The sequence below is a fragment of the Festucalex cinctus genome, chromosome 18 (assembly GCF_051991245.1).
Source record: "Festucalex cinctus isolate MCC-2025b chromosome 18, RoL_Fcin_1.0, whole genome shotgun sequence".
Classification (NCBI taxonomy): Eukaryota; Metazoa; Chordata; class Actinopteri; order Syngnathiformes; family Syngnathidae; genus Festucalex; species Festucalex cinctus.
In genome coordinates this window covers 9,163,831-9,184,023 of record NC_135428.1, presented here as the reverse complement: position 1 = coordinate 9,184,023, position 20,193 = coordinate 9,163,831, and the positions used below count along the sequence as shown (strand labels likewise).

Below are 20,193 nucleotides of genomic sequence, written 5' to 3'. Positions count from 1 at the left end.
TATTAGAAACATCTCTTAGTGTGATGCAGGGTTTTGTTTTTTTGTTTTTTTTTACATATAGTTACACAAGAGGAACAAAATATAAACACCTCGGCGTGATGCAATGTCAATATGATCAAATAAACATAACAGCAAAATATTGACAGAAATATTCTGACAGAAAAAAAAAAATGTTTAAGATTGCTACGTAGTGATAGACCGATATGGTTTTTTCAAGGCCGATACTGAGACAGATTATTCGTAAACAAGGAGACCGATAACCGATATTTCAAGCCGATATTCAATTTGCAGCGCTTCCAGGGTCATTAGCATGGGTTAAGCTAAATTAAAATAATAATAATAATAATTAAAAAGCAAGTAAATAGCTTCCCAAGTTTTCTAAAATTTCAACATAATTTCTTGATTTAATTTTTTAAAATAAAAAGTGTAAGTGTCAGTTTTTTTCTTCTTTCCCTCCAATAAAGTGGAAATTTAAATAGACCCATAAATGAAAAGTTCCCCATATCTCACGGAGTGACAAATGCATGCTAATATAGCTAATTTGGGTTTTTTATTCGGGTTCGTAAAACGTTACAAAAGATCTTCGCAGTGAGAAATTGTCTGAATATGTTCCAAATGTGTTTACGATAAATAAAAACTGACTGAATATCTTAAAATTCCTGATGAAAACCACAAATTCGTTACATTCACAAGTATTCACTGCTCAATGAGATTACAGCTTTATCGGCCTTCAGATTAAAAAAATGGCCGATGCCGATATTTGTCAAAATGCCAAATATCGGCACCGATAATCGGCCCGGCCGATAATCGGTCTATCCCTAAATTTGCTAGTTTATCTAGTGACACGTGCTTGTGTTGGCCGCTAAGTGCTCGTTAACAGTTCAACAGCTGTAAACAAAATTAATCCAACTTCTTTTGAACATGTAAACCATGACTAATGAGGACTGTATAAGGTTTTTATTTCTTCTATTTTTTTTATTTTCTGCTTTTTGTTTATATGTTCAAAAAAAAACAAAAAAAACGTATGAAGCTTCCTCACTCCCCATTATCATCATGCCCTGTCATGTTGTTGTATATGTTGTATACTTCTTGGTCCCAAAGAGTGCAATGATATTGCCCCACATCGTTTTAATTTTAAAAAAATATATAATAATAATTTATGGATAGACAGTATGTGTCTATACAGTATATACTCCATATTTCATTTCATTTGTTTTAGCTCTCTTTTTTCTAACATTTATTTATTTATTTTTTAATCTAACTCAACTTACAAACAATTTGACTTGACAAACAGTTACTTGGAACCCATTGTGTTTGCGAATTGAGGACTACGTGTAATGGTCATTTTCTATTCTTCAGGTTCCTGATTGTAAAACAGCCACAAGAGGGCGTCCGAAACTGGTATCGTCCGCGGTACAGATACCCTGAAATAAGGTAGAGTATTGGCCCGATATGAACCTGGTATCGGTACTCGCCCATCCCTCATAAAAATCAATCTTACTTCATTATGCATTTGCAGATTAAACAAAATAAAATAAAGAACTAAATGCAAATTAGGTAGACAATATAAGTAAAGGAATTAAAAATGATTAGCTCATCTTTTGCATATCTCTTGTGTTCGATATCATTTGATTGCTCAGTTGCACCACATGTGCAGCTTTTTTGTATCTAACGCAACTCCAGTAAAAGCACGTTTCCATGCAAACCAAGGCCATGAACAAGCAGTCGGGTGACATACTATATTATAAATACGCCTCCGAAAAGAAACACTGCATCAGCCGAATGCAGAACATCTTCTTTTGGGACACATTTAAAGACGCGGATCCGGCCTGCGGCCGATTTCCACGGGAAGTCACACATGGTACATCGCAACACCTGCACTACTTCTGGGGACGCGTTCGTGACATCCATGCAGAAAATCTGCAGGCGAACTCAAACCTCCTCATCCGCCTCCTCCAATTCAGGCCCCAAACAACAGCGAAAAAGTCACACTCCGTCATGCAGTGTGTAGAAACCTGTGGGTGTCTCTCGTCCTTGGTGACTCAGAATGGCTTTGTGCTTTTTTTATGTCATTGAAAACGGGATTTTATTTTTTTTTTCTGCTTCGAGAAATGCAAAAGACTTCAAGGCAAAATTATTGATTGTATAGAACAAAGATATGAATGTGTGAAATGTCACATGAGAAAGAAGTTATATGACAGAGCGTCTGAGTCAAACTATCGTAATATATTACATCATGACGTTGCTCACGAGCAAACTTATTGTTTGGGCATAAAAAAAAAAAAATATATATATATATATATATATATATATGTTAGTGCTGTCAAAGTTAAAGCGTTAACTAATTAATTAATCAATCACAAAAAATTATCACATTAATCATGTATTAACGCAGATCAATTGCACTATTAATTTTGAACGCAGATGATCCTTTAGCTTGACACAGGATGGCTACGTTAAAAGGTAGCACAGGTTGTGTTTGAACAATAAACGTAACATGTTTTAAAGTGAAGCATTTAATAAATGTTGGCGTGTGACATTCAGAATATTTGCTCATGTCAAACTATCGGGGTCATATTTTTTCCACATTAAATTATGCAAGTAATTAACCGATTAGAAAAAAAGAGGAGGATGAGATGTCCTCTTATTATTAAATGCTGAAAAAATTAACACCTAAGAGGTGCATTTTAAATTTGGAGGTCAAAAAAAATGTTTATAAAAAGCCCTTTTAATTAAGCGATTAATCGTGATTAATCAATATTTTAAGATGTGATTAATCTGATTAAAAAATGTAATCGTTTGACAGCTCTAATATATATATATATATATATATATATATATATATATATATATATATATATATATATATATATATATATATATATATATATATATATAAAATTAAAGCGTTAACTCTGGAGATTAATTTAAATGAATTAAAGCGTTATTTATTTATTCAGTTAACTCAATGTGCAAGCCAAACTTGGAAAAGTCACTGGCGGGAAGATGAATAAACATGGACTATGTGTAGTTCTGATTTACTTGCCTGGTGCTTTTCGGAGAACTCTAAATTGATTTGCGCACTTTGCAAAGCCAAATTCAAATAACTTTTAGGAGTGTTGGGGAATCCAGATCCAGAAAGTAAAAAAACCTTGCCACAGATTGGCTTTAGCCACAGGTGCTTCTACTTAACTGGCAGATAAACGAGCTCAGAGAAGCACCTGTAGCTGTTTCAGGGTTTGTTCTTTCTGGACATGGATTCCCCAAACCTGCCTATTAGTTGTCTGCGTTTGGCGTATCTTCTTAGAGTAAAATTCCCTGCTCAAGTTACCTCTACGGGGCCTCGCACACCAATGTGCATGAGCACAACAAAACCTGTAAGTGACAAGTGCTGAGAATTGGTTGAGTCCCTTTTTGACTTTACTCACGTAAATATCTGTTACAAGCATTGAAGAAAAAAGTAGAAGCAGAAGTGGAAAATTGTGATTAATCACGATTTAAGATAATTGTGCGATTAATTACCGTAGTTAAAATATTTTAATCATTTGACAGCACTAATATATATATATATTATATATATATATATATATATATATTAGTTGCAAAAGTTAGTGTTAACTAATTAATTAATCACAAAAAAATAATGCATTAATCATGTATTGACACAGATTAATCACACTGTTAATTTCGTCATTTTCAGTCGACAGCAAGTGGCAAAATGGCCGCCCCGAGATGGATACAAACAGGTGGATTTTGCTGCTTCATTCATATTCCACAAATTAATCAGAATGTTCAGTCTAGTAGAAGTGCATAGAACATAATACTGTAAAGAAAATCTTTGACTTGACTTCCTGTTTAATAATAATGGCGGTTAACAGTCTTAGTAGTAGTATGACACGAAATGATGTAAAAATATTACTTTGAAATGACCCAACAGTTGGTAACAGACATGATGTCATGTACATGTCCTGCACAGGTTTAGCCTGTTTAGTTGACCAGCGCCTGTCCTTGGCCTACTTTTGGGTGAGAAACACGCCATGAAGCCAAAAGACTATCATCATTAAGCACAACAGTGCCACGGGAAGGAGACCATGCATTTGTGGGTGAGTCCCTTTTAATTCATATGTTGCACAGTGAGTTAAATATGATCTGTTTACAAGCTGATTTTTGTCTCTTATTTTCGCAACATACAGTATAATGTGTGGCTGATGTTACTGGGAATATGCATGCATATTTTCTTAAGGCTGTGTGCGTCATCTTCATGCTTTATTGTCTATAAGCTAAAATAGTTAATAGTAGATATGCAAAGAAACCTATTTCACTACTATTTAGTTTCATAAACACCATCCAGTAACTCATTATGCATGCATATAAATTACTGATGCATCTGATGGACTTCTGCAGTCAAACATTTGCACACATTTAAATATTCCCGAATCTCGTCGGAAGACCTATTTTCACTTTCAACTACGGCAGACTGGTTTATATTTAGCTCATTTGTGTGTAAGTGAGATATATTTCACAAGGAAGTGTCAAAGAGAGTCAGGTGTGACAGAGGAACAAACAAATTAAACATCACAGGCTTGATCGTCTGCAATGATTGACTCACTTATTACTAGTGTTGTTCCGATACCGATACTGGTATCGGCAGAGGTGCCGATACTGCATTAAAACAGTGGTATCGGTATCGGTGACTGCTCACAAGTAACATGCCGATACCATTAATTCCAACGCTAATATAGGATTTTGGATGCAGCATCTTGTGTCTTGCTGGTGCACGACATTCACTGGTATGTGACATGTTCACTGCATGCCGATCTAAGATATCCTATTGGGCCTTGAATGCTCTGAACCAATAGTAGGACAGCTTTTTCATGTTGAGGAAAAAAAAAAATCTTAAGTATCGGTATGGTATCGGTATCGGCCGATACTGCAAAGCTGGGTACTGGTATCGGTATCGGGAGTCAAAAAACGGTATCGGAACAACACTACTTATTACTTAATGTTAATATTAGGGGTGTTAAAAAAATCGATTCGGCGATATATCGCGATACTACATCGCGCGATTCTCGAATCGATTCAATAAAAAAAAAAATCGATTTTTTTTTTTTTTTTTTTTTTTTTTAAGAGCTCAGAATTGTTATTCAACAAAACGTCTGACTTCGGGGTTAGGATTCACACCTTGAGCATGGAAGAATGTTATATGAACGGAACATTAAGCCTTAATATTTTTATTTTAATGCTGTTCAAACATGAAACAGATTACAACCTCTATAAGACTGAAATTTCAGATAAATAAATAATACATTTCCATATAAATCTTACACTCTACAAGCTTACGATTAGTATTTTCTAAATTTGAATGAAAAACAATCGACTTATAAATTCGTATCGGGATTAATCGGTATCGAATCGAATCGTGACCTGTGAATCGTGATACGAATCGAATCGTCAGGTACTAGGCAATTCACACCCCTAGTTAATATCATAGATCAGGCATTGTCATGTTGCCGAGACTTCAGCTTCTCTTGTGGAAATTTGAACACTATTCAAGCCATTCATTGTCTATAACGCGTGTCTTCATTAAAGGGATACATGACTCCCTGTAACAGTAAAAAAGAACATATTAATATTAAATCAATATTATATATATTTTTTTTAAATAAATAGCTATTTAAATAAATATTAATATCAGCAAGAATTAATTTGATAACTTCATTATTTTTCACGAACAATTAACACATTTTAAAAACTAATTTTGCCACTTGCTGTCAACTAAAGATGACATCACGTGCTGAGGAAATAGGTAACGACCAATCACTGCTCATCTGTTTTGTGGGATTAGTCAGCAAACTGAGCCACGATTGGCCGTTACCTGTTTCCTCAGCACAGGTGATGTCATCTTAAGCTGACAGCAAGTGACAAAATCAGTTTTTGAAGGTATCAATTGTTGATGAAAAATAATGGTTATCAGATTAATTATAGTCAAAATATTGTCTTCTTAACTGTTAAATAGCTCAAGGAGTCAAGTATCCCTTTAAGGTCAGAGGTCAGCTGGGCCGGACACATCCTGGACTGATTGCGAGTTCCAAACAGTGGACCATGTGTACTTCCATTCACGCCTATGGGCAATTTAGATTATCCATTTATGTGGTATCGAGTCATAATGGCCCCCTGAGGGAAACCATAATTACAGAGCATGGCCCGCAACAAAAATGAGTTTGACACCCCTGATTTAGAGTATTCAATTAAATTAACATGCGTGTTTTTGCGCTCATATTTTCTGAATCGTGTGTCCTCAAGGGGGCTCATCATTAGAGGTGTAATAAAAAAAAAATCTATTTGATACAAATGGTCAAATCATTGGCATATGCTTGGATGATAAATATTTGAATCCCACCGCCGTTTTAATGAGGTGGTACATAACAAACTACATTGAACAAAAAAAAAAAAAAAGTGACTAATTAGTTACGGGTTTTATTTATTTAGATTTCGGCCCATTTATAGCCAGACTAGAAGCTCAATCATCCCAGAAAAAAAAAAGTGTAAATAAATAAATAAACCTTGGATTGCATATTCTATGCATAATAAATTGAGATGTCGGATGGCATTAAAGGTTGGAGAGACTTATTAAATGTTATGTGGCAGTAAAATATCACTTTAATGACCTCAGTGAGACTCGCTCATGCCACTCCACAAACATTTCGCTTTAATCAGTCGAGCACAAAGTCAAAAAAGGGTGACGCCAACATGTCACAGCCATCAGGTGCGAACTTTAAATGGATGATCTTATATGTCTTTAACGTGCTTGGCATTCATGGAAGTTTCTCGACGCGTGAGTGTATTTATAACAGCGGCCATCTGTAGAATGTGGCCATCTGCAGACGGAGGAGTCGCTCATTGTTGGGTTGCACATTTCAAACCAATGCCCCCGTGACGCTTCACCCCGGGGGAGTCAAATGTGTGTTCATCATCCGGAATTGCTTGATTGCTGTACAACTGCTCTTGCGGGGAGTGTGTGGAAAGGGGGCGTTCGGTGAGGTGTGGGGTGGGTTTTGGACTTAATTATAGAACTGATGATGCAAAGACAGTGGAGCAAACGTTCCCCTTTTACACGGGCCCGCGTGGTACAGTCCAACATCTTAAAGGCAGAGTGCATGTACAGCTGAGTACATGTACATGTCCAGCTCGAGTAGGACTTATGATTATTTATTTAAATACACTCATCAGACATGTTTTGAACCTTGATGAGGGTATTTCAAATGAAGCAGAAAGGGCTAACAAACACGTCGGACAGGTGTGGAGCTCTCAACACAAAAATGTATCACATACTATACATTACTACACCAAGCCTTCCTATTACCATGGCAACAAATGCACCATCGCTAAGGCAACAGCTGCCGAGTGTTGAAACAAGCAGAAGGAGAAAAAAAAGCCATTTCGGTCTCATTATGTTGTCCATTTTGTCTTTTGGAGTCTTCTATAGGTGGCTCTGCTTCATGTTTGCTTTTCTTCTCCGATGCATATGTAATTCACACTCTCCTCCTCAACACATTTTCTCGCGGTCTAATTCCTTCTGTCTTCAAACGCACGCGTATAAATATATATAAATATATATGACACGCGCGCAGCCGCGCACGCACACCCACTCGCCAGCTCTCTCTCCTTAGCTGTCCCCTCCCTCGCTTCTTCCTCCTCCATCCCGCTCCGCTGTCTTATTCTGTTTCTCGTTTCCCCCTTTCCTTTCCACAGTGTGACTCCCCCTCTCATTTTTTCGTACTCGCCATCACTCCATCTCTTTCCATCTTCACACCGTCCTCCCCCCCCCCTTTCTCTCTCTCAAGAAGAGCGGATGTGCCCTCACCTTGCCGCCTCGCCTCCACTTTCTCTCTCATACAAAATTCCGAGACCACCCTCTCTCCTCTGTCTTTCTCCGCTCGCTCTCTCCGTTTCCCTGTGGCCCTCCCCCTCCCTTTTCATGTTCCCCCCTCCCTCCATCCTCTCTTTCCCTCTCTGGTTCGGTTAGTCAAAGAAGAGATCCACAGAAGGAGGGGAAAAAAAGGGGGGGGAACGGCAGGACGAGAGTGCAGGAGTGGGGCAGGCTGGGGAGCGGGGTGCGGGGGTCTCAGCCCTCTGTCGTGGGGGGTTGGGGGGGTTGAAACACACCCCGATATTTCGTACTAAATACCATGGACTGCCTCTGCATTGTGACTACAAAGGTAAGCTTCTTCATGGTACTCATGGCCCAGTGTGTGTATGCATGTGTGTGTAAGCCACAGCTGTATTTGTATTGTACACACAAGAGAGGGAAGTGTTCATTTTTCCACGGTTCCTCAATTATACAACACTTCACATTTTTTTTTTGTCTTTTTTTTTTTTTTTTTTATATATAAAGGGAGTGATGCTTTGCATTTCTCTCACTCTGGATGACCCTCACTCACATCTCCCACGCTCTGTGTCATGCTTTGTGAGCTGCCATCCTTGCGTGGATATAGTAAAAGTGTTGGGTGGGTGGGTGGGGGGCTTTGCTTTGTGTCACACTGGAACTGCAGCAAGTCAGCGAGAGTCCACATTGAAGGCTACTCCGCTCTGCATGCTAATCGCAAGCATCCAGCCGCCCCGTCTCTTACCTGTCCGCGACACACGTGCTCGCCGTCTTGTCATGGTGAGAGGCAGACCCCAAAATAACCTGAAATGACCCCCCCCCCCCCCCCCCCCCAAAAAAAAAAAGGAAAAAAAGAAGCAGGTGTGTGTCAGTGCGAGTTGGCTCAAAAGTGAGAGGCACCTGCATGCACTTTCCGACCGGAAGTGACGACAACACGGACAGAGCAGCTGGTTTGGGAATGCTCACAGTCGAGCAACGGAACCTTTCGGATGGATTACATAAATTTGCGCTTAAATTCATTTGTCTCACAGTTTCCTTGGCAACAGGGATTGTTGGTCACCTAAACATAGATAAGTAGGTGCAGTCACGCAGCGAGGCTGTACTGTATTTGACAAAGTAGAACTCTTATGTAAAAGGATATTATCCACATTTTTTGTCTAATTGTACGGTCAGTAAGAATGGAAACTACCAAGCTAATGTCACGACAGATAAAACAAAAATGTGGCTTTATCTCTGCAAGCATGAACTGGCTTTGTGAGTGACTCACTGGAAAGCAAAACATCTTATTAAGCGAAAGACCACAGTTGGTAAGCAAAGATATTTCTCCAGATTTGCGATCAAAGTGAGAAAAGACTTAGTGTAAAGCTGGCAAAGAGAAGCCTTGTGAGACAGATGGTCACTTTAAAAAAAGGGGAAAGTTTGCAAAGCAAAAGCTCTGTTTTACACCAACCGGTACAGGTCGCTTCACATCATTATGATTGATTTTTTTTTTTAGTTAGTTAGTTTCGGTTATTTATGATACACTAAATCAAAGTTATCAGGTTTTAGTAACTGGGTCAACTCAAAAACTGTTAACTTCCACTGGAATGGTATTGAATCTTTGACTATATTTACATGCAATCAATAACGGAATTATTTAGATTTAAAAAAACAAAACAAATTATACCCCTGGGTTACCCCTTTTTTAAACCGTCCGGTCATATAAATGTGATCGGTTTACCTTCTTTGAACGTAACTTTGATGTGTTTTCTGTGCATGCTCTATTGACATGGTCTGAACTATGTGAGGCGGCCATCTTATGTTGCCACTCAGATTTCTCAGTGGTGTTTTTTTTTTTTTCACATTAATTTCTATCTTTATGGCAAGAATGCTGGCAAACATGCGTGTAAATAAGTGCGTGTCTGGCGTGCAGCCCACTGGAAATACCCAAGCAGAAGTAAACAAAAATGTCGAAACACGGTGACGCAGGACAGAACCACACTTTTGGAGATGAGGACAAAAGTGACTACTTTATTTAGCGTGGTGAGTGACATAAGTATGATTTCCTATATTGAACGTAGAAAGTTAGAAGTGGAAATGAGCGTCAATTTGCTTAACGTCCTTGCGTCGCGGTTTCGATCGAAATATGCATACGGGAGTAACTTCTGTCCTCTCACACATATTTCGGAAAAAGGAATTTTGACCTTAACTCGAACATTGCCTACATGTAAACAAAGTCTATGGGAATAAATATGTGGATAGAAAACAATAGTATAAACCCAGTTCATCTGAGGGGTTCACCAATGAATGGGATAAAAATGTGAACTGGATTTGTGCGTATATACATCAGAAAATCTATTAATAACTTAAACTAAAAAAGTAGTAAAGTCACCATATCTGAAATTTTACACTGCTAGCCAGATAAAGCTACGTTTACAATATGTTCGCGTTTCAAACCACTGTGGCCAAAACCGGATGGCCGTAAGAAAACACGGGATCCGGGACGGCCAGTGAGATCTTTAAATTGTCGTGAAGTTGGCCACGGCAGTCACGAGTCTGTAGAGTGGTGGGAATCGTAGGGAAATTATTTTTCCTGGCATTTCGCGCTCACCACCTACAACTCTTCCAAAGCTAAGCTGTGTGTTTAATTTACTTACAATGTCCGCTGTGGCATTACTGTTTATAAAGCTGAGTGTTGAATATGAGCGCTGCCATTGGCAAGCAACCAGTTCAGGGTGTAACCCGCCTACTGCCCGAACACAGCTGGAATAGGCTCCAGCACGCCCGCGACACTCATGAGGATAAGTGGTTAAGAAAATGGATCGATGAATGAATGTGAGTGAGTGGATTATTCCTTGACAGAAGTGACACAGTGAATTCTGTAGAGTAAATTTGACTCTATTTTGAGTAAATTTGACTACTTAGAGGGGGACCAAATAGACTCCGTTTTAGAGTAGGATAATATTTACACTTGAAGAGAGTAAAATAAAGAATTGAAAAAAAATAAAAGTCACTCAAGAGTTGAGAACTAACTCACGACCTTCAGCTTGGAAGACTACCACACTACCACCTGAGCTATGCCCCTCCTACTGTTTGCTTATTTTGTTTTTGGTCTCCTCTTGGAGTAGATTGGCTGTAGATTGTCTCCCTAGCTGAAGGTTGTGAGTTCGTTTCTCAACCTTGAGCGACTTATTCTTTTTTTTTCCCCAATTCTTTATTTTACTCTCTTCCAAGTGTACATATTACTCTAAAACTGAGTTTGTGTGGTTCCACTCTAAATAGACTCAAATTTACTCTACAGAATCTACTGTGTAGCATTAGTTTGCTCACTAGGATTGAGTGTCAGTATAGCCTAAATATGTCCTCTGACGCCCACTGCCGGGGCCCGGCAGGGGACCTTAATTTGGCTCTAAAAGTGACATACATAGTTTGTCTTAGAGCCTTTGGAACTTCATCAAAGCTACTTTGGATATGCAGAGAATGTGAATTGTTTGATTGTGTGGCTGCAGCTACTCAATCAGAGATAACTCATGTGACAGATTCGTGCCAGAAAAAGCAGAAGATCCCTTCAAATGCGAGCTTATTAAACTTTCATGGCAACTGGCTGCATTGCAGGTGAGCCGTGCCATCATGAACCAGACGACGGGCGAGCTGTATCATAACACCCACGTGCTTGCGAACGAACACATAACGCGCACAAGGTTTTTGCCGTGCGGGGGCGACGCCACAGCCACTCGACGAGTGACATCAGAACACGGCGGCCTCTTAAAACGCTTCCCGCTGCTGCTTTTAGTTGGAAGATTGGCGGCATGATGTCACTGAAACTCAGTTTAGCTGCTGTCGTGAGTAATATTTTTTTTCTTTTTTTTTTTTTTTTTTTTTTTTTTTTTTAACTTCAATGAAATGCACAAATGTACAAAAGCATAAAAGAAATTTGATGGCAGAACACAGTAAGCTTCATTTAACAGAAGGGTGAAATATGAAGAGCACTCAGAGCCACTCATCAGGAGAAAGCCAGTATTATTACCATATGATTTTGAGTACTTTTTTTCAACACTTCTTTGATCAGGGGTCAATCAAGTATCGGCCTATCATTAAAAAAGACTCGCTAGATGACAATGAATAAAAAGCACTTATTATAGTTGATGAAGATGTTGATGCAACTTACATCCTAACGTGTTTAGTAGGGAGTTGTGGTGCAAGAGATATAAGAACTCACAACTCAGATCAGATCACGGATTTCAGTCACAGATTGGATCGTTTTTCGGAACAGCAAAAAAAAAAAAAAAAAAAAAGCTAAATACAACTTCGCCTTCATTTATTTGATAAAACACTTCGGTCCATTAAAAAAATAAGATAAAAAATAACTAAAAATGTCAAATATACAAATATGGCCTTGGGCTGTGCAATTAATCAAAATTCAATTACAATTTCATTATTACTCTCCACAATTACAAAATCAGCATGATCATAAAAAGATTAGTTTTGAGTTACTTAAATGTATATATTTGCACCTTTTTTATTTTATTTTAAAATAACTAATTTAATAAAATTTGTTTCATTCCAAAGGAACGTGCATAAATAGTTTCATAGAATTTTATTTGTCTTGGTTTTTTTTTTACGTTTAAACATTTTCTTGTTTTGTACCCAAAAGAAAAATCATCCTACTGCACAGTATGCATGCTGCACTCCAACTTCAAGTTTTTGCCAATATAAATAAATAAATAAATATTATTATAAATATATATTAGAACACATTCTGTTTGGTCCAAAAGGAACTTACATACTTATATGGTTTATATATTTTTTTAAATTGGTCTTAATATTTTTAAATGCTTGAACATTTTTTGTTTTTTTACCAAAAAAAAATTTTTTTTTTGGGATAATCAGGATTTCAATTGTTGCCAAAATAATAGTGGTTAGTATTTTTTCCATAATCGAGCAGCCCTATTGCTGTTTGTGTTTAGATTTTAGATTAGAACACAATTTTTTTTTCTCATTTTATACATGGGCCATGAATGGAAAAAGACCACAAAAAGCAATTTAAGGCACATCCTCTCCCTTTAAATATGGAGAGAAGAATTACAAACTAGCCTATGTCCACATTAATTGAAAAAGAAGTAAATAAAGAAAGCAAAGCCACAGCCGTCGGACTACTTTAAAAGTAGCCAGTCACTCGCTACTAGCGCATAGCTGCTAGCCGCTAACGCCGAACACTTACGCCTGATCATACAATGGCGGCGTAATTAATTAGCAGTTTCTTAGCGTCCTTAATTAACAATTGAATATGATTTAGGGGTAGCGTTGTATTCATGTTGGTAGCAACGATGTGATGGCAATACAAACGGCAAGCTGAAATGTCATTATACAAGTCAAGCTAGCATCACACGCTATGAGGGCTAACCTCAAAATAAAAGACAACTAAAGCTATTGCATTTTCATTTCATTTAATTGGGTTAACTTTTCCTTGACTAGTCTTTCTGATGGCGCAGAAAAACGTTTTTTATTTTTATTTTTTTTTTTTAATTTGAGCTAGCCGAATTACTTAAATACTAGTGTTACCCGTAGTTGCCAAAAAGCTCCCATACATGTGGCTTATATTATCCAGGTGTGTTTTCTTTTTTTTATTTATTTTTTTTTATTTTTTTTGAAGAGCTCAGAATTGTTCATTCGGTAGTCTTACCGATTCAACGTCTTGTCATCATTGCTCTTTTTTTTTTTTTTTTTTTGTGTGTGTATGTGTGCGTGCGTGTGCGCGCCTGCGTGCGTGCGTGTGCGTGCGTGCAAATACGTATAAATTTATACTCATTCATTCACCTAAAACCTTATAAATATCCCATTACCCTTCGCCTTAACCAGGTACTTCAGAATCTTGCCAGAGTCATGAGATTTAAATGGTCAGGAGACCAGAGAAAAGGTCAGAAAAAAAAAGAAATAAAGAGAAAAGAAAGGTAAATCAAAGTGACATCCAGCACCGACCAAACACTTCCTGCCTTCCCCATGATTACAAAATCAAAGTCTTACGCCAACCCCGGAAGCCTCTAAATTCCAGCAAATTTAGCGAGATCTCAAGAGCCCAGAGGAAAAACTAAAGAGAGGAAGGAGGGAAGGATCGATAGGGCAGAGTGAGATCAATAGAAGCCAGTACATCCAATCCATCAAAGTGAAGTCCAGCACCAACAAGACCCCTCCTGCGTGGTTACAAAACCAGAGTCTTATGCCAACCCCAGAAACCTCATACTTCTAATAAATTAAGATCTCAAGTGACCAGAGGAAAAACTAAAGAGAGGAAGGAGGGAAGGATAGATAAAGCAAAGTGAGAACCACAGACACCAGCACCAACTGATTCAAGGGGCTGTGGGAGGGAGAGGGTACTTCTGTTGAGTTTCAGTAGATGCTGGTGCGACGGATCTGGCATGCATAAGGACCACCACCAAAGAAAGAAGCCGTCAACCGCGGTCCAGCAAAGCGAGCACCCCCCCCACCCCGGAATCCCCAGGCCGCGGCAGCACCAAGGCCACCCCCAAGCCACCCGAGCGGACACCGGTCGGCGAGCCGACCCAGACACCCGGAACACCCCCGCCCCAGCCCCGGCCCACATCCCCGAGCCCAAGGCCGCAGAACGAGGCCCAGCGGGCCCCCACAGCGCCCCACCGGTCCCCAGCCCCCATCCCCCCACGACCCCCCCGCACCCCACCCCCGCACCCCACCCAAACCCCTATATTTGGTTTGGAGCCTGACAATACTTTAGAGTCTCCCTCATCGCGGAGCGCTCAGAGAACATTCCATTGTTTCGCGAGGATGCCAGAGAAAAAGATGGCATGACATTGTTTGATAAAAAGCAGTAAAGAAGTGTACTTCACCAAATTTCTGTCACTTTACTCATCACCATTGTCGTGGTCGCCACTAGGGGTGCCTCACGATACGATATGCGATACAAGGCTCACGATATGACGATACCGCGATTATCGATACATTGGTCAGGTCATAAATCCACGATAATCTATGATAAAACTATTCAAGACTTAAACTGACATTTAAATAGTTGAAAATAGTTATAAAGCTGGACTTTGGACTTTGCCCTAAAATATCTTTACAATATTGTTTTTATTTGACCAATGACTGAAGCATTTTTTAATTAGCAGATTAACACCTTAGCGGCTTACCTGTTCATAATGGGAAGTCCTACAAGCCTAGACTTGATTTGGGTTTGAATTTCCGCCCTCTGTCTGTGGATTTAAGGTAGTGTTAATTTTCTCCGTCATTTTTAATTTTAGTCGCAGTTTTAGTCCAGTTTCAATTGTGCTTGTTAGTTTTCATCGCAGTTAGTCATTCTCATCCCTTTTTTGTTTAGTTAATTTTTAGTCGACTATAAATCTAGCATTTTAGTCTTAATTTTAGTCCAAGAAAAAAATAATTTTGTCTAGTTTTAGTCAACAAAAACTGTCAACATTTTAGTTTAGTTTTAGTCAGGACAATCATTTTACCCCTGAACATATATTTTTTGGGTCAACAGATGATGTTGAACATTTCGGATCTAAAACTATTTTGCATAAAATTTTCTCTTTCTTTTTGAGGAAAAAGAAATTGACGCGCAATCACAATATATCAACATGTGGCTACTATTGGCTCCCTACTACGTAGTAAGTTAGCCAGCATTAATTTGCGGTCCTGTTGACATTATTGTTGGAACGTTATAGCTGTTGGATTAATGTTCTATTATATCTATAATTTGCTTTTTTAATTTTTTTATTTTGTATTTTTTTTAACCTTTCACCGTGAATTCTCCTCCTGTCTGTCCCATGTGTTTGTGCGTTTTGCACTCGTTAGCTGCATATTTGAAAGGGGGGTGTCTCTGTGTCACATGATAGTGTCACAGTGACAGATTAGCAGAGACAAGATTTTACAAAATCATATAATTTTTGTCTCATTTTTGTAGATTTTAGTCCAGTTTTTATTACGTGAAGTACATTTTCGTCTCATGTTCAATAGTCGCTGAAAATGCATACTGATTTAGTCTAAATTGTTATTAATAAGGGTTTGAGTCTAGTTTTAGTCCAGTGAAAAATGTGCGTTGAAATTATTTTTGTTTAGTTTTCGTTGACGAAATGAACACTGATGTAAGGTCATGTGCGCATTGTGTACGTGAAGGAAAAATGCAGTTTCATTTTTCGACCACAGGTGACAGTAATGATTTGAAATTCAATTTTCTGCGTTCAGTAGCTTTAAAGTAAGTTAAGAAAATCTATCCATGGGTTGGTACACTGTGCCAGTGTATAAAAGTACAATTAGATTCAAGACTTGCTTGATAACATTATAATGAGAAAGGCGAATGCTGATTGTGGCAGCGAGTCCAGACACTAGTAAAGTGCATATAACAATAAGTAACCATTCAAAAGTGTCAAACTAGCCTGTTTATGTGAGTGAAAAAGAGTGAGAGTCTTCTCACAATCTTCTCTGAACACCCCTCGTCTAGGTTGGAATAAAATAAGCATCGAAAAATAGCCTCGGAAAAATCAAGATTAATCCTTTGATGTTTACTGAACTGAGCACTTTTGAGAGATGCTGAAATTTTGCATCCCATTATTCAAAACTCTGGATAATTTCCCACCTTAAATTACGGCCCAATTCCGCATCATACAACCTCGGTTGCACCGTATCCATCCTGGCATACATCAATCTCTTTTGTTTCATCTGTTTGAAGGTCCACCTCGTATTCGAGCTCGTCTGTCGTTATTTATTACCGCATGTTGCTGATGAGCCCCTCGTCTAATTTAATGATCCGCACCTCCATCGGAAGGCCCACTTTGCAAGGAGGCTATTAACAGTTTGTCCAGCGCGCATGTCAGAAAGTGTGTTTGGCTTCTCAGCCTAATGAAGAAGCAGTTTTCGTATTGTTGACGCCACATAAATGTTTGGGAGATCCTTCCATATGTAGTGTAGCATAGGTTGGTGATCATTTGTTGACATCTTGAGGGTGACATATTTCATCCATCATCAGTTTGGAGAATAGAATATGATAAGGTTAATAGTACAAAGACTTAAAGGCAAGTTCATGATTCAAAAATAATGAACTGGTACATAATAAATGGAGGCTGAGGTCAGTCAAATCAAATCAGGGCCTTGTAGTACAATTTTAGTAGTGGATATTATCTGTATGAATTAGCAGGAGTTTTCAAAATGGAGTGCAATGACACCCAGTGGTAGATTTGTAAATTACAGGTTTCCATGACAATGTGGATCAGGGAAAGTGATGACTTATGCTGCATGTGTCAATCTTTTGCTACATTTGAGAACTTCATTTGAATAGTAAATGATCTTCTGAACCTGTCAGCAAATTTATCGCAGGCCTGCACAATGTTCTTAACTAATTTCAATCCATGGATACAAACAGCAAACGTGACTTCCTGAATCACCACATATATGGGATTGTAAAATAATCCCACATAAATTAAAAACAGAATAATCTAATGACATACTGAATGCCCTGACACACATGAACCGAAAAACAATGTGCAAGAGCACATATTGGCGTGTTTTGTTTGTCTCTGGCTTTGTATCTCCATGCTCCTCTTGTAGGTGATGTCAGTTGCCTAGCAACCACGCAATCAGGGCCGGATTGTTGCCATGACAACATGGCAAGGTATCATCACGGACGGAATAGAGATGAAAGAAGGAAGGGAGGGGGGGAGGAGAGCGAGCGAGCGATCGAGCTAGGCAGAGCGAGGCCTGCCATTGAAGGGTGTTGATAATATGAAGCCCACAGTGCGCAGGTAGGAGTCTGACCTCTGTGTAGGCGGCGGCCTCATGAATGCAGAGAAGAGAAAAATTCATATTTGGTGCGAGGAAGCCGCATACGCAGGTTGCGCAGAGTTAGACTCTCCTCAAAGAAGAAGGCAGGCTTCCTTCCAGATGGAAATGTCACGATGTGCTCCACTTGTCTTTAGTCACAGATGCAAAAGCGTGTCACTGAGGGCTTTGGGCCGAACCTCTGCAGGTGTCATAACCCATCCATCACCCGTAATTGGTGTGCTATGAAGCGGTCCAATAGGTCATGGTGTATTTATTCTGTTTATTCAACCCTGTTTTCTGTTTAATACACATGATGCACAGTGATGGCGTCTGAGGAAAAAAAAAAAAAAAGTCCCTTTATAAATTGGTCATTTACAGAATTATATTACAATCAGAGTTAATGGACAAGTATGTAAAAACATAAGTAATTTGTCGCCAGTTACAAGGAGGGAGGCAAAACAGCGTGGGTTAATGCTGCATTCGAGGATGTTTGGAAGTTGGAAACATCCGAGTTGGTTTTTCCAAGTTCCTGACCTGAACTAAAATGGCGGAGAGTGATAAATTGTTTTTTTTATTCTGGTCCTCAAAACTCATTTTGACCTCCAGCAAACTTGCCTTCTCGCAATTTTGCTTCATTTATTGTTTTTATCGTATTTCATAAGCATTCCATCCAGTTCAGTAGTTCACCGTATAATTTCATGCAGGGAGATAGCGGCATACTGTTATGTACGTTGTGTTGTTATGTGGAGTTATGTCGAATATTTATGAATGAAGAAAGCTATCTAGTTTTATACTCGAGTAGTGTTTTACCATTCACGGTCTGTGCTTCTGAAGGAGTCCCCTCTTTTTTTTCTTTTTTCTTTTCTTTTTTTTTTTTTCTCGCAAGGGCCACATAATGTTATGAAGAGAAATTGTTTAGTCCTAAAAACTGTACAAATAATTAATTTGTGCTTTTGCATATTTAGAAAAATGCTACACTATATAAACCAATTTATTTGTAATATAGCAGTAGGGTTATTATAGCTTTGGAATTTCTCATTTTAGTTTTTATTTTGTTATGAGTTTTGTTTTTTTAAATTTAGTTAGTTTTAATTGGTTTTCAGGGTGGTTCTGTTAGGGTTTTTTTTATTAGTTTTAGTTCTTTAATAAATGCTTAGTTTTAGTTTAGTTTGTTTCAATATTAGTTTTAGGTTTTTTTTATGTGTAGTATTGTGCCCAATATTTAAAAAACACCATGGGCGCGACGTCATTATTCCGGTTTATATCAAAATAAAGCTACTAAATATCACAATTAAAATCATTCCCAAAGGCTCATGCATTAAATTAATTACCAAAGACTAAAACGAAGGACGATGTTTGCTATAATTATAGTTAGTTTTATTTTAGTTAGTTTTGTGAACATAAAATGTAGTTTCAGTTAGTTTTCTTTTTTAAAAAGCATCTTCGTTTTTATTTTATTTCGTGAACGAAATAGTTTTTTGAATTTTAGTTTTTTCGTTAGTTTTAGTTAACTAAAATAACCTTTAATAGCACCTATGTTTTTTGACACCCTCCTTTCTTACTTTGACCATCTCCAAACATTTTTGTTTTTATTTTATTTGAACTGAGTCAAATGCCATTTTTAGCATATGTCGCGGGCCACTAAAAAATGGACGGCGGGCCGCAAATGGCCCCCGGGCCGTAGTTTGGACACCACTGGTCTACAGTAAGGCTGTATTATATAGGTCACGTCGCTCCATAATAGTAATTAAAAATATATGTGTGTGTTCACACTTTTGACACCTGCCAATATTGTGGTGAAGCCGAGCGGTACCTAACAGGTGGAGCTAGACACACTGCAGGCCATTGATTGGTTGACAGGAAAATGTCACTTTCATGTAACAACGGGTATTGATGGATGATGCCAAGAAGAGAGAATACAAAATGCTGGTAGTTCATCACTCATAGCACATCATGCTGCTGTGATGCAGGGGCGTAGCAAATATTTTAGTTGCGGGGTTCAGGTCCAGTCAACTTTTATAAGAAAATGATGATCCTCTCACATTCGACTGCTCCTCTTCATAGTTGCCAAAGAATTCAATAACTAAACTGTCAAACTCTGGTTGAGGTAAGGCTCAATTACAGTAAAGTATAAGAAGTCAGATCATTCAATGTCCAATGGCAACAATCAATACAAAAAGTCAGTACTTGTGATGTTAGAGTTAAAAAAAAAAATAAAGTGCAAATTCAGAGCAAAAACTGAGGATTGGGTTTGTGTTTTAGCATTAAAACACTGCAGCTAGCAAGTTTGGTAACAAAGCTATATTAGCATAAGGGCTATAATTCACACTTCCATAGCAACGTCACAGTTTCCGCTTTTGTCTTTAACATATATAGTGTATTAAAATGCTCATAACATTTGATCTGAAAGAGATGTGGGTGTGACAATAATTACTGACACGTTCCACATTATTTCGCAATATTTACGTTACCACTTAATTTCTTATCAACATGCAAGCATAGTCCAATCTTTTATTGAACAGACACTTGTGTGAGGC

At 38.3% G+C, this 20,193-nt stretch overlaps 1 long non-coding RNA gene across 1 annotated transcript; it reads left to right on the top strand.

Moving 5' to 3' along the window:
• The first annotated feature begins 3,240 nt into the window (after window positions 1–3,240).
• On the top strand, window positions 3,241–4,088 carry LOC144006211 (uncharacterized). The gene is made up of 3 exons (XR_013279764.1): window positions 3,241–3,377; window positions 3,701–3,746; window positions 3,977–4,088. It is a non-coding gene; the product is annotated as an uncharacterized LOC144006211 (long non-coding RNA).
• Window positions 4,089–20,193: the final 16,105 nt, after the last annotated feature.